Consider the following 14790-nt stretch of genomic DNA (forward strand, 5'->3'; position numbering starts at 1 on the left):
AGGGAAGGCACAACTTAGCTGTGATGGGCAGTGAAGGAATAGCACAGAGCAGTTTACACTTGGTAGGGGTTTGTGGGGAGACTTTAATTGTTGTTTGAGAGAACAGCTCAGGAGGGACAGAAACAAGTACTGGCTGACATTCCCAAAGCAGTGCCTTAAGAGGGTGTTGATTTCCCCCAGAAAGGGCAAACACTGTGGGCAGGGGATAGGCGGAGTGTCTGTAGGACAGGCTCAGCTGTAACTTGGACACTTGCTCCTGGACATAAACACCTGGACCATCTCAGCACAGAGGAATCTCCTCAGGTCATGGAATGTTTGTTCTGTGCCTAGTTAAAAATAATCCTTTCTCAGACTCCTTTGCAGCTAGAGGTGGTCACATGATCTAAGATGGCCAATGAGGTGAAAGTGAAACTCACTTGGAGCTTCAGGGAAAGCCCTTTGTTAAAGGGCTGGGACTATGGAAGACAGTATGGTGGGTCCTCAAAAAACTAAAGATATAATTACCATAGAATCCAACATTTTAAATCTCGGTATATATTCACAAAGAATTGAAATTAGGGTCTCAGAGATATTTGCATCCCCATGATCATAGCAGCATTATTCACAATAGCCAAAGGGTGGAAGCAATGCAAGTGTCCTTTGATGGATAAATGGATAAATAAAATGTGGTAATGCGTATTTAGTGAAAGTTGCTCTTTCACTAAATTAAAGTGAAAATCACGAACAGTTGTGTTCAATTCTTTGGGACCCCATAGATTGTAGCCTGCCAGGCTGCTCTGTCCATGGAATTCTCAAGACCAGAATACTGGCATGGGTAGCCGTTCCCTTCATCCAGGGGATCATCCCAACCCAGGGATCGAACCAAGGTCTCCTGCATTGCAGGTAGATTCTTTACCAGCTGAGCTACCAGGGAAGCCTGGTAATGTGTATAATGGAATATTATTCAGCCTTTAAAAAGGAAGGAAATTCTGACATATGATACAACATGGATGAACCTTGAGGATATTGTGCTAAGTGAAAAAGGCCAGTCACAGACAAATATTGTATAAGTCTGCTTATATGAGGTATTAATGTGGTCCAGTTCATAGAAACAAAGCAAAATGGTGGTTACCAGAGACTGGGAAAGGGAGAATGGGGAGTTATTGTTTAATGGGTACAGAGTTTCAGTTTTTCAAGACAAAAAAAGACTGGAGATTTTTAAAAATATTTATTTATTTGACTGTATCAGATCTTAGTTGCAGGATGCAGGATCTTTAGTTATGGCATTTGAACTCTTAGTTGCTGCATATGGGATCTAGTTCCCTGACCAGGGATCAAACTCTGACCCCCTGCATTGGGAGTGGAGAGCCTTAGCCACAGGACAACCAGGGAAGTTCCGAGACTGGAGATTGACTACATAACAATGTGAGTGTACTGACTACTGAACTATACACTTAAAAGTGACTAAGATAATTTTTATGTATATTTTTCCACAATTAAAAAAAATAGAAAAAAACAGTTTTAGCTGGCACGAACCTTGCCTTTTGCCTTTATTCTTCTTCTTTCTCTCCTGTGCCTGAAATGCAGACATAAAACCAAACAGTAAAGCAACCGTCTTGCAACTATGCAGACAGAAGCTAAGTAAGGGAGGCACAGGAGAAAGGCAGAAGGAACCTGGCTCCTGAAGGCATTGCGGAGCAGCCACCCTGACCCCAGATTGCCCCAGTGCTTGGCCTGGCGCTCGAGCTGCCACTGCTTACTCAGCGCTGATGAGGGAAGAACGGCCAGTCCGTCCAGTTCAGTCACGTCTGGCTCTCTGCGACGCCGTGGACTGCAGCACGCCAGGCTTCCCTGTCCATCACCACCTCCAGGAGTTTACGCAAGCTCATGTTCATCGACTCAGTGATGCCATCCAACCATCTCATCCTCTGTCGTCCCCTTCTCCTCCCACCTTCAATCTTTCCCAGTAACAGGGTCTTTTCCAAGGAGTCAGTTCTTTGCATCAGGTGGCCAAAGTATTGGAGTTTCAGCTTCAGTATTAGTCCTTCCAATGAATTTTCAGGACTGATTTCCTTTAGGATTGACTGGTTGGATCTCCTTGCAGTCCAAGGGATTCTCAAGAGTCTTATCCAACACCTCAGTTCAAAAGCATCAATTCTTCGGTGCTCAGCTTTCTTTATAGTCCAACTCTTAACATCCATACATGACTACTGGAAATTCCATAGCTTTGACTAGATGGACCTTTGTTGGCAAAGTAATGTCTGTTTTTTAATATGCTATCTAGGTTGATCATAACTTTTCTTCCAAGGAGTAAGCATCTTTTCATTTCATGGCTGCATTCACCATCTGCAGTCATTTTGAAGTCGAAAAAAAAGTTGTCTGTCACTGTTTCCATTGTTTCCCCATCTATTTGCCATGAAGTGATGTGACTGAATGCTATGATCTTAGTTTCCTGAATGTTGAGCTTTAAGCCAACTTTTTCACTCTCCTATTTCACTTTCATCAAGAGGCTCTTTAGTTCTTCTTTGCTTTCTGCCATAAAGGTGGTATCATCTGCAAATCTGAGGTTATTGATATTTCTCTTGGCAATCTTGATTCCAGCTTGTGCTTCATCCAGCCTGGCATTTCTCATGATGTGTTCTGCATATAAGTTAAATAAGCAGGGTGACAATATACAGCCTTGACATACTCATTTCCTGATTTGGAACCAGTCTGTTTTTCCATGTCCAATTCTAGCTGTTGCTTCTTGACCTGCATACAGATTTCTCAGGAGGCAGGTCAGGTGGTTTGGTATTCCCATCTCTTGAAAAATTTTCCACAGTTTGTTGTGATCCACACAGTCAAAGGCTTTGGCATAGTCAAGAAAGCAGAAGTAGATATTTTTTTGGGACTCTCTTGCTTTTTCAATGGTCCAACAGATGTTGGCAATTTGATCTCTGGTTCCTCTGCCTTTTCTAAATCCAGCTTGAACATCTGCAAGTTCATGGTTCACATACTGTTGAAGCCTGGCTTGAAGAATTTTGAGCATTACTTTGCTAACGTATGAGATGACTGCAATTGGGCAGTGGTTTGAACATTCTTTGGCATTGTCTTCCTTAGGGATTGGAATGAAAACTGACCTTTCCCAGTCCTGTGGCCATTGCTGAGTTTTCTAAATTTGTTGGCATATTGAGTGCAGCACTTTCACAGCATCATCTCTTAGGATTTGAAATAGCTCAACTGGAATTCCATCACCTCCACTACCTTTGTTCATAGTGATGCTTCCTAAGGCCCACTTGACTTCGCATTCCAGGATGTCTGGCTCTAGGTGAGTGATAACCATCGTGGATATCTGGGTCATGAAGATCTTTTTAGTATAGTTCTTCTGTGTATGCTTGCCACCTCTTCTTAATATCTTCTGCTTCTGTTAGGTCCATACCATTTCTGTCCTTTATTGAGCCCATCTTTGCATGAAATGTTCCCTTGGTATCTCTAATTTTCTTGAGGAGATCTCTAGTCTTTCTCATTCTATTGTTGTCCTCTATTTCTTTGACTGATCACTGAGGAAGGCTTTCTTATCTCTCCTTGCTATTCTTTGGAACTCTGCACTCAAATGGGCATATCTTTCCTTTTCTCCTTTGCCTTTCATTTCTCTTCTTTTCTCAGCTGTCTGTAAGGCCTACTCAGACAACCATTTTGCCTTTTTGCATTTCTTTTTCTTGGGGATGCTCTTCATCACTGCTTCCTGTACAATGTCAGAATGTCCGTCCATAGTTCTTCAGGCACTCTGTCTATCAGATCTAATCCCTTGAATCTATTTGTCACTTCCACTGTATAATCGTAAGGGATTTGATTTAGGTCATGCCTGAATGGTCCAGTGGTTTTCCCTACTTTCTTCAATTTAAGTCTGAATTTTGCAATCAGGAGTTCATGATCTGAGCCACAGTCAGCTCCTGGTCTTGTTTTTGCTGACTGTATAGAGCTTCTCCATCTTTGGCTGCAAAGAATATAATCAGTCTGATTTTGGTATTGACCATCTGGTAATGTCCATGTGTAGAGTCTTCTCTTGTGTTGTTGGAAGAGGGTGTTTTCTGTGACCAGTGCATTGTCTTGGCAAAGCACTTTTAGCCTTTGACTTGCTTCATTTTGTACTCCAAGACCAAATTTGCCTGTTACTCCAGGTATCTCTTAACTTCCTACTTTTGCATTCCAGTCTCCTATAATGAAAGGGACATCTTTTTTGGGCATTAGTTCTAAAAGGTTTTGTAGGTCTTCATAGAACCATTCAACTTCAGCTTCTTCAGCATTACTGGTCAGGGCATAGACTTGCATTACTGTGATATTGAATGGCTTGCCTTGGAGATGAACAGAGATCATTCTGTCATTTTTGAGATTGCATCCAAGTACTACATTTTGGACTCTTTTGTTTACTATGATGGCTACTCCATTTCTTCTAAGGGATTCTTGCCCATAGTAGCAGATATAATGGTCATCTGAGTCAAATTCATCCATTCCAGTCCATTTTAGTTCATTGATTCCTAAAATGTCAATGTTCATGTTCACTCTTGCCATCTCCTGTTTGACCCCTTCCAATTTGCCTTGATCCATGGACCTAACATCCCAGGTTCCTATGCAGTATTGCTCTTTAAAGTATCAGACTTTACATCTATCACCAGTCACATCCACAGCTGGGTGTTATTTTTGCTTTGGCTCTGTCTCTTCATTCTTCGTAGAGTTATTTCTCCACTGATCTCCCATAGCATACTGGGCACCTACCAACCTGGGGAGTTCATCTTTCAGTGTCCTATCTTTTTGCCTTTTCGTGCTGTTCATGGGGCTCTCAAGGCAATAATACTGAAGTGGTTTGCCATTCCCTTCTCCAGGGGACCATGTTTTGTCAGAACTCTCCACCATGACCTGTCCATCTTGGGTGGTCCTACACAGTATGGCTCATAGTTTCATTGAGTTGATCAGTTTGGTTGGTTTTCTGTGATTGTAGTTTGCATTCTGTCTGCTGTCTGATGGGTAAGGATAAGAGGCTTATGGAAGCTTCCTGATGGGAGGGACTGACTGAGGGGGAAACTGGGTCTTATTCTGATGGGTGGGGCCATGCTCAGTAACAAAGGAATGGTGACCTTCCATAATCTTCTCCTCCCCAGGATACCTGTAAAGAACATCAGACCACCATTCTGACAAAGGGAGGGGGTGTTCTGACCTTCATATTAGTTTCCCCAGGACAGAAATTCTGAGTTCATGGTGAAATTCAGAGACAACTTCCTTTTGCTCCTTTGACATACAAAAGGACAGATGTCTTCCTTATCTGTTTGAACACTCTTAAGTCCAGCAACTGGATTCCTTAACATGGCTTTGAAGTGGAGGTTTAAGGCCCCATTCAGCAATTTTTCCTTGAGGATCCCTGTGACACCAGTGTCTTCTCATTGGCCTCCCTCCACTCAGGCTAGTTGTTGCACATCACCCCCTGAGTCGTCTGCGTTTTCAGGCCTCAAGTGCTTGATATCTTGGCAAAGGCCATATCCCACAACCCGTCCCGCCCACTCATTTAGTGCTCCCAGGGCTGCCATCTGGAGCAGGCCAGCCAGCCCAGACTAAGTCAACTCCATTTCCTTGAATGAGTAGATCCAGTTTGGGGTTGAACATGGTGCATAGTGACCACTGCAGGTTCCTGCTAGAAAGTTTCTTATTCCTGGCACTTGGGTATTAGAGTGGACTTCAGGTGTCTGGGCTTCCCTGGTGACTTAGACGGTAAAGAATCTGCTGGCAATGCAGGAGACCTGGGTTAGATCCCTGGGTTGGGAAGATCCCCTGGAGAAGGGAATGACAACCCACTCCAGTATTCTTGCCTGGAGAATGCCATGGACAGAGGGGCCTGGCGGGCTATAATCCATGGGGTCGCAAAGAGTCAGACATAACTGAGCTACTAACACTTTCACTTTTCGGGTGTCTAGATTCAAATACTTCCAGCTGGAAGCTTCTCCTCGCTGGAGGATCATCCAGGAACACTTCTCCCCCAACACACACACACACACACACACAAACATACCCTAACCAGGCTTGTATAACCATCTGCCTTCACCCAACCTACCATCCCTTCTTCATTATCTGTCCTAGGTAGAGCCATTCAGCCCCCTCTTCCTTCTTCATAGCCCAGGCTTACAGTGCTCCCAGTCCTAGGAATCTATCTCAGATTCTGTGTTCTACTGCTGGAGGGTCAGGGTCATCCTCCCAACAGGAGGTTTGGGCCAGAATTAAAGAACAAAACAAGAACATTAAAAACTGCACCACAATGCCAGGGGAAATCTGTCATCACATTGGGAGTTGTTTTGTTCTAATAACTTCAGATCACTTCGCACTTGCATGACCCTGAAAGCGAGCACCTCCTTCAAGTTGCGTCATAGGTGCCTCATATACAGCGCCCTCACCCTGGCCCCGCTGTTAGGTTTGACCTGTGACATTCAGAGAAGAGAGCACAGAAGAGGAAGATAAAGAGTTCCAGCTGGAAGAATAAGGCACAGAGAATGAAAGGTCCAGCATCCGAAGTCAGCAATGGAGATTCTTGTAAGGAAGACAGTGGATAAACCTCTTGAAATCCAAAAGTCCTTATGTTAATACAGGTGTTAAACCTTGGGTTTATTAACATTGCTGTTTGGTTTTAGTTGGGCTTGAGACAGTGTGCCTGGGCATCATCAGGACATCTTATCATAGTCCCAGTCCTGGCGGGGACACAAGGAAAAGCATCACTGCCCCAGTGATGAGAATGATTCATTCAATCCTCCTTGATGAGTCCTTCCTTTTAAAAAACTTTTTTTATTTATTTAATTTTTGGTTGTGGGGGGTCTTTGTTGCTTTCTCTAGTTGCCGTGCACAGGGTTTCTCATTGTGGTGTCTCTCCAGTTGCAGAGCATAGACTCTAGGTGCATGGGCTTCAGTAGTTGTGGCCTGTGGGTCTCGTTGCTCTGTGGCATATGGAATCTTCCCAGATCAGGAATGGAACCTGTGTCCCCTGCATTGGCAAGCAGATTCCCATCCATTGTCCCACCAGGGACGTCCCCTTTATTTATTTTGACTGCACTGGGTCTTAGTTGTGGGAACATGGGATCTTGGATGTGGCATGTGAGGTTCCTTGTTTTGGTGTGTGGGATCTAGCTCCCTGACGGTGGATGGAACCAGGACCCGCTGCACTGGGAACACAGACTCTTACTCACTGGACCACCAGGAAAGTCACCCTGGTGGGTCAGTCCTCTTACTGGGCCCCTCCCTCCCCACTCATACCACTGACTGGAAACCAGACTTTCCTCCCACCTCACCCAAGATTCCCACATCAAATGTGGGGTACTACTCCTTACTGGCTTAACTGCTTTTTCCACATTTGTGGCTGGCAGTGGCTAATGCATTCAATCTTGCATTTGTTTTCTTAAAACAGGACTTTCAGCACAATAACGTATTTGGCATCTCTTCTCCTTTCCTCATTTCCCAAAAGGAGATCATCACAAACACAACTTCTAAAGAAATCTCTACAACCAGACTTTCCGAGGAAACCCGACACCTCCACAGACAAATGGTGATCGGCCTCAGGTTTTCAATTAGCAGCTTTAGCAGCAGCAAGGACTGTCCATTCAGGGAGAGGGGTGATACCTCTGAGGAATGACACCAGCCAAAAAGTTCCTCCCCTCACCCTAGAAGTTTCTCCACCAGCCCTTCATCATTCTGATGGGGTCAGCATCGCTGTCAAAATGTGTTCCTCTCCATCACTCCACACCCTCCACCCTAAGTACTCCCTCCCCTCAGGGAAAGGAAGTCTATCAGAAATGGTTCTCTCAAACTGGACAAATCGGTTACTTCCTCCCGCAAGTCCCCCTCAGGATGCAGGTGCCAACTTCAACCCTGATCGGATCTGATGTGCGTTGCCCACAGTGTTCTCTGCTTGTCTCAAGCTTTATCTCCATAAGCATTTGAGAGCTCCCTCGGGGCAGGAACCCAGGCTTATTCGCCTCCAGGTTCCTCACCCCTGCTCCCCCTGTACCCGCCCTACATCTTGTAGCTGAAAGAATCATTGAACTCTGGAGCAGATGCCTTAACCCTGGCTGGCAGGACTCGGGTGTAGACAGTATAATAGGCTGGAAGCCAGGACACCAAGGCTCACCTCACAGCCCTGCCAGGGACTGGCCATGTGGTGGCAGGGGTAGGGGAAGAGTGTGTCATCTGTTCAGGGTCTCTGTCTCTTTTTCCTCCAAAAGAATCCACTCAGGCTCTCCTGCAGCCAGCCACTTCTGAGAGCATCAGGAGAATTTCCCCCTTAGCCCTGTAGCAGGCAGGACTAATGAAGCTATTGCCACAGACAAATGGTCTGCAAAGCCAAGAAGGGACTAATGATGGTGGTTGTTAAGTCATGTCAGAATCTTGCAACCCCATGGACTGTAGCCTGCTGGGTTGCTTTGTCCATGGGATTCTCCAGGCAAGAATACTGGAGTGGGTTGCCATTTCCTTCTCCAGGGGAATTTTCCCCACCCAGGAATCAAATCCGGGTCTCCTGCATTGCAGGCAGATTCTTTACCAACTGAGCTACGAGGGAAACCCTAAGAAGGAACTAAGTTTGCCTCCAAATTCCCCGCTTCCCCCACCACCCCAAGTTTTTCCCTCCATGGGTGACATAGCATTTGCTACCCTGCGCCCCCTTCTGGTGATAAGTGGAAAGATCCCACGCCCCCACCCCCACCCCCATCCCAGGTCCGCAAGGATACTCCTCAATACTTGGAGCTGGAGGAGGAAGTGGGAGGAGAGAAGATGGGAAAGCAGTGTGGACTGGGGCTGTGGAGGTCAGGGAAGGGTCCAGAGTAATCCTTTTAAAGACAGGCAAGTTAAGTCATTCCTCTGCTCAGAATTCTCCAGGGTAAAAGCTGAGTCTGACCCAGGATTTCTGCGTCTTTGACTAGGCTTTCTCTAGTTGCAGGGGCGGGGGCTATTCTTTGTTGTGGTGCATGGGCTTCTCATTGTGGTGGCTTCGCTTGTTGTGGAGCCTAAGCTGTAGGTGCATCACCTCAACAGTTGTAGCACACTTGGGCTCAGTTGTTCACCTGCAGCATGTGGAATCTTCCTGGGCCAGGGATCGAACCCATGTTCCCTGTGTTGGCAGGCAGATTCCTAATCACTGGGCCACCAGGAAGTCCAGCATGGTTTTTAAATAGGGATGAAAGATGACAGTTTGGAACAGCAAAAATCACATATACTCTCCACCCACCCCCCACCCCTTATCTACTTAGGGGTTTGCAGGCAAGATTACAGCAGGGCAGATGGCTGCTATGCGGAGGAATCCAGACCTCTAGGTTCAGAGTCTGTGCTGCACCTGCTGGCCCATCTCATTTCAGCTGCTCCCCTGACATGACTGAAGCCACCTGACCTCAGCTCCTTCTCAAGGTCTGGCTTCTGTATGATTGTAATTCAACCCAAGTGTGACAGGACAGGTTCCTGGGAAGTAGACTCTAATATGGAGATTAGCACCCAGGAAGTTCATTAGGGATGCTCTGTGCTCAACACCAGAAGAAGAAAAGTGGGCAGAGAGAGATGTTGGGCTACAATACAGTCTCAAGAATGGCCTCAGCCAACGCCATAAGGCACTCTGAAGCTGGGATGACCTCTTTAGCATTGTCTTGTGTTAGGGCCAGGGCTGGTCTTTTGTATCCAAGCACTGTTCAACCATTGGATGTGGGTCTCCTGGGAAGGGGGAATGGCCTGATCCAGGTTACTTTCTTTGGCAGAAGCAATTCCCAAAGAAGACTTACAACTGAGAGCTATCTTCCTGCAGAAATGCCATGAGTGTTGGGAACAAGTTCTTCAGTCATGAATGAGGATTCCTGCAGCACAGCATAGCATCCATGTAGTAGTAGTGATACATGTTTAATTAGCCCTTGTTCTAGGCCTGACTCAGGGTCTCCCTCAAACTCAATGGGGTCTTGGAAGCTTCAGAAACTTACCTAAGGCACCTAGGTACAGGTATTGGACTCCTGCATGGGAATAAGAGGCCTTGAGTTCTAAGTCAGCTACTGACTCTCTTTGTGACATCAGGCAAGTCCTTGACCTCTCTTAGCCTCAGTTTCCCCATATGTCTATGAGGGTTGAGCTGAGGTCCTTGGTCAATAGTTTGTGGCCATATGATGCCTAAAACCATGGATGGCAAGGAGTGAAGGCTGCCTGTGCCTCATTCTTGTACCTCAAAGCCCACACCACCACCCCAGCCCTCTCACTTTTTGAACTGTCAGACTCATGTTTTTATGGGCAGGGACTACAGGTTGAATAACCAAATATAAGTCAAAATTAGATCTAAAAGGCAGTGAGCTTTTCCCAACTCCCCCAAACCTTCCCAGAATGGATTTTAGCTCTTCCCAATATTCATGGTTTCTGCCCTTACAAAGGGATACCACTGAGTATTTGATATGCGAGATACTTGGAGGTCATTCAAATTACCACCCTGTTTTCTGACATCACAAGTCACACAGAGACATCTATCTTCTAGGGAGTTATGATCTCACATTAGTTATTAGCAGCTCCTGGGGGCTCTCAGTGGGGCTTTTGGAAAAAAACAGAAAAAGGTAAAAGGTAATTTGGAAGTCTGCTTTTGCTTTGGGAATAATAAATCCTTAAATTATCCCCCTGCCACCAGTTTTACATTTCTCAGGATAGTCCTCTGTTCATCTAGCTTGGTTATTCATTTTGGAATTGTTTTTGTAGATGGTTTATGCTTTTCTTCTAAGAGGAAACTGCCTTCATTTCTCAGCTCTCCATTTTGACTTCTCATGACCAGAGTGAGATCAGGGAGAATGTGGCACCCCCACCCACATTTCTAAACTAAAGTGGAATGTAAAGAAGGAGACAAGCCAAACAATAGCCAGGCATGATCCTTAAGTCATAGCACAAGAGAAGGGGAAGGCCCTCAAATACCACCTAGTCCATTTGCTCCCGTGTTACAGATGGGAAAGCTAGGGAGAGGGAAGATGAGACCCCAGCTTCTAAACAAGTAGGAGATCCTTCAAAATAAGAGGAGGAAGACTTTCAGAACATAGCCTTGCATTTGAAATGACAGAGCAGATATACAAACAATTTTTAAAGTAACCAATACATAATAGAAATAGAAAATAAGATGAAGAGCCATTGGCAGACCAAAAATATTGGGAAATTTCTAGATAATGGAAAGCAGAAGGAGGTTTCAGATTTCCATCTTGATGCTGAATTAAGTAAACTGAGGATTTCCTCCCCCAAATTCAGCCCTGAAGACACTGTATAATGAAAGAGGAGTGAAGTATCCCAGAATCGAACTTGGAGAAACAGAAGTCAGACAGGTCCCAATCTGTGTGGATATGCAAATTAGAGGTGGAGAAAGTCAGATATCATGGATGGATGAGAATGTAGGGGAAGACTTTCTAGTTGTGGATTTTCTCTCCTCCACAATAATCTGCCTTTCCACTTCTGTGGGCAGAAAACACCAATATAACACCAGCAGCAAATGCCAAGGTAACCTCAAAGGCAACCTTTTGGAGCCAGCTAGGGTGAGAAATGGGCTTCCCTGGCAGCTCAGTGGTAAAAAATCCACCTGACAACGCAGGAGATGGAGGTTCCATCTCTGGGTCAGGAAGATCCCCTGGAGAAGGGAATGGCAACCCACTCCAGTATTCTTGCCTAGAAAATCCCATGGACAGAAGAGCCTGGCAGGCTACAGTCAATGGGGTTCCAATGAGTTGGACACAACTTAGTGACTAAACAACAACGAGGGGTGAGAAATAGATTCAACAAACAAAGGCTGGCAGGCAGCCACTGAGCAGTCTCTCCTTCTTCCCCCACACCTTGATTGGGAAAAATGACTGTACAGAGAGGCAGCTCTTAGGAAAGAGGAGTGACTAGGGCAGAGTTCGAACATGTTCTTTGAAAGGCGGGGTTCTGAAACAGGAAACAGATGCTCAGAGGCTCTGCACCCTGAGGCGCTCGCCTCATATCTTCAGCAGGAGGAGTCAAAGCAGGAATCTGGTCTTTAATCTCACTCCTCCTTCCAAAGTACACATTATTGGCTGAGAGAGCTGACACTTCCAAGGAAACATAAGCTCTGAGCCAAAAACAACCAACAAACGAATGACTACCAGAGAAGTGAAATGAACAGACTGGGTAAAAGAAGAATTTACATTAAGAACAATACATATATCCTTTCAAGGCATAAGAGAAGCATTGTAAATATAAAGCAAGAAGAGCAATTATTTAAAAAACTAGGAATATTGGGAATGACAAATGTAATCATTGAAAGAAATAACTGGGGTGAGCAGCAGAATATATCTGGCCAAAGAACAGATGAGAGTGTTGAAAGATTAGGCAGAGTACAAAAGTCAACATAAAATGTATCACAAAGGATATAGAGAAATTAAGAGGTATGGACGACAAAAGTGGAGTGGATGACATGCATTCAACTGAAGTCTCAGAAAAGGAAACAAGATAAAGTGTTTCAAGACACAATGTCAAATTATTTTCCATAATTAAAAATATGGGGCCTTTGATTGAAAAGCACCTTTGCAGCATAGCCAATCTTCTTTCACAGAACATTTGCTACAGGAGACCCAGGCTAGATCCCTGGATCAGGAAGATCCCCTGGAGAAGGGAATGGCTATCCACTCCAGTATTCTTGCCTGGAGAATTCCAGCGACAGAGGAGCCTTGAGGGCTACAGTCCATGGTGTCACAAAGAGTCAGACATGACTGAGCGACTAACGTTTTCACTTTTCTATAAGTGACACAGGAGGCTGAGGGAAGTGTGTGTAGCAGGAAGGGTGTAGAATGAGAAAGTGAAATTTCCTCACAGATTCATAGTGCTTAGGAGACAAAGTCCCGCTAGAGGAAGGTGGTGGTTGTGTCAAACACACAGCTAGTCTTGATATTTGCCAAAATTTGAAGCTGTATTGATTTAGAGGCCAATCAAATCTCTTAAAGGCATAAACAAATTCCCCACTGTGTCTTATGACTATGGAAATAAAGACGTGACTAGCTCTCAATCAAACCAGAGGGGACTGAGTCAAAAAGAACTAGAACCCAGCCTCAATCTAGTTTATTTCCTAATCACATTGTTGTGATTGGCACCATATCTTATCTACGTAATATAGAAAGGGTAAAACCTATCTAGGGAAAATTCTTCAGCCTTAGTTCATATATGTAAGATCTCTGCATGCATGCTAAGTTGCTACCATCCTGTCCAACTCTTTGTGACCGTATGGACTGTATCCCACCAGGCTCCTCTGTCCATGGGATTCTTCAGGCAAGAAAACTGGAGTGGATTGCCATGTCCTCCTCCAGGGGATCTTCCCCATCCAGGAATCGAACCTGCATCTTTTAGGTCTCCTGCATTGTCAGGTGGGTTCTTTACCACTAGCGCCACCTGGCAGATCTCTAGTGTACAGTAAAGAATTATAAGGCATGTGAAAAGGCAGGAAAATGTGATCATATGTGCTCAGGAGAAAAAAAGATAATAGAAGAAGACCCACAGTTGACCCATATTTTCAAGGTTACACAGGATTTTTATTATTTTTTTCTTTGAGAACAACACCCTTTATTCAACACTAGTGAAGCAATACATACAGCGCTAAGGGTCTCCTGATTCACTCCATCACTGAAGTACCCCCATGCATCCCCCTCGTGATGGTGCTGTCTGAACCCTAGTCCACAGAAGCTACATGTTGCCCCCTTTGTTTCTTTGTCCGAGTTTATGTACACCATGGCTGGCCTTGGACCCCTTCATTCCTGTCACAAGATGCCACTTGCCTCCTGACTTCACTCACAGGCTGCTCTGCTATCAGATCAGTGGTAAAGTTTTCATTCACTTCTTTCTGACAACCTACAAATGGAAGTTGCCTATAGTTGTTATGATCATAGAACTGTCCAGGGTGCGTGACCTCCTCACCAGCTAGTGAGGACTGCACAGGGAAGCACCTGGTGCCCCTGGGCGGGCTCCCTGCCACCAGGCTGCCCTGGTCTAGCAGCCAGAGGAAGGTCACTGCTGCCACCACCTTGCCAGACATTGGGATACAGAGTCCCAGCCACCGGACCACCAGGGAAGTTGCTGCCCATTTTTTGCTTGGGTTTTTTTTGTTTGTTATTGAAATGTATGAGCTGCTTGTATGTTTTGGAAATTAAGCACTTACTGGTTTCATCATTAGCAAATATTTTCTCCCATTCTGTAGGTCATCTTTTTCATTTTGTCTGTGGTTTCCTTTGTTGTACAAAAGCTTGTAAGTTTGATTAGGTCCCATTTGTTTATTTTTGCATGTATTTCAATTGCCTCAGACAAGGCATTTTTAAAAAACTATTTCAAATATGTTGAAGGGGAAGATGGAAAATATGACAAAATTGTTAAAAAGAATACTTTAGCAGAGAATTGTAATCTGTAAAAATATCAAATGGACTTTTTCTGGAGCTGCAAAGTACAATTTCTGGAAATTACAAACTCACTGATGGATTTACAAGCAACAAACAGAATTGGTAAACCCAAAGTTCAATATAAATTATCCAAACTGAAGCCCACAGAGAAAAAACAATGGAAAGAAGAGACATGCAAGACACAATAAAAGGTTTACACATAGTGAAACTGGAATCCAAGCAGAGAGGATGGAGAGAATGAGTTAGAAGCAAAGTTGGAAGAGAGAAAGATCAAGAACTTTCCAAAACTGATCAAAGATATCAATGTGTAGATTCAAGATGCTTGATAAAACCCAAGTAGGATAGATACAAAGAAAATAATGCCTAAATATTTAATCAAATGGCTGAAAACCAAAGCTAAGTAACAAAAAGT

General features: G+C 44.6%; 1 pseudogene; it reads right to left on the reverse strand.

The window, feature by feature from the left end:
* Positions 1-6394: 6394 nt before the first annotated feature.
* Positions 6395-14020, reverse strand: LOC122705853 (annotated as a pseudogene).
* Positions 14021-14790: the final 770 nt, after the last annotated feature.

Source organism: Cervus elaphus, chromosome 12 (assembly GCF_910594005.1).
Source record: "Cervus elaphus chromosome 12, mCerEla1.1, whole genome shotgun sequence".
NCBI lineage: Eukaryota > Metazoa > Chordata > Mammalia > Artiodactyla > Cervidae > Cervus > Cervus elaphus.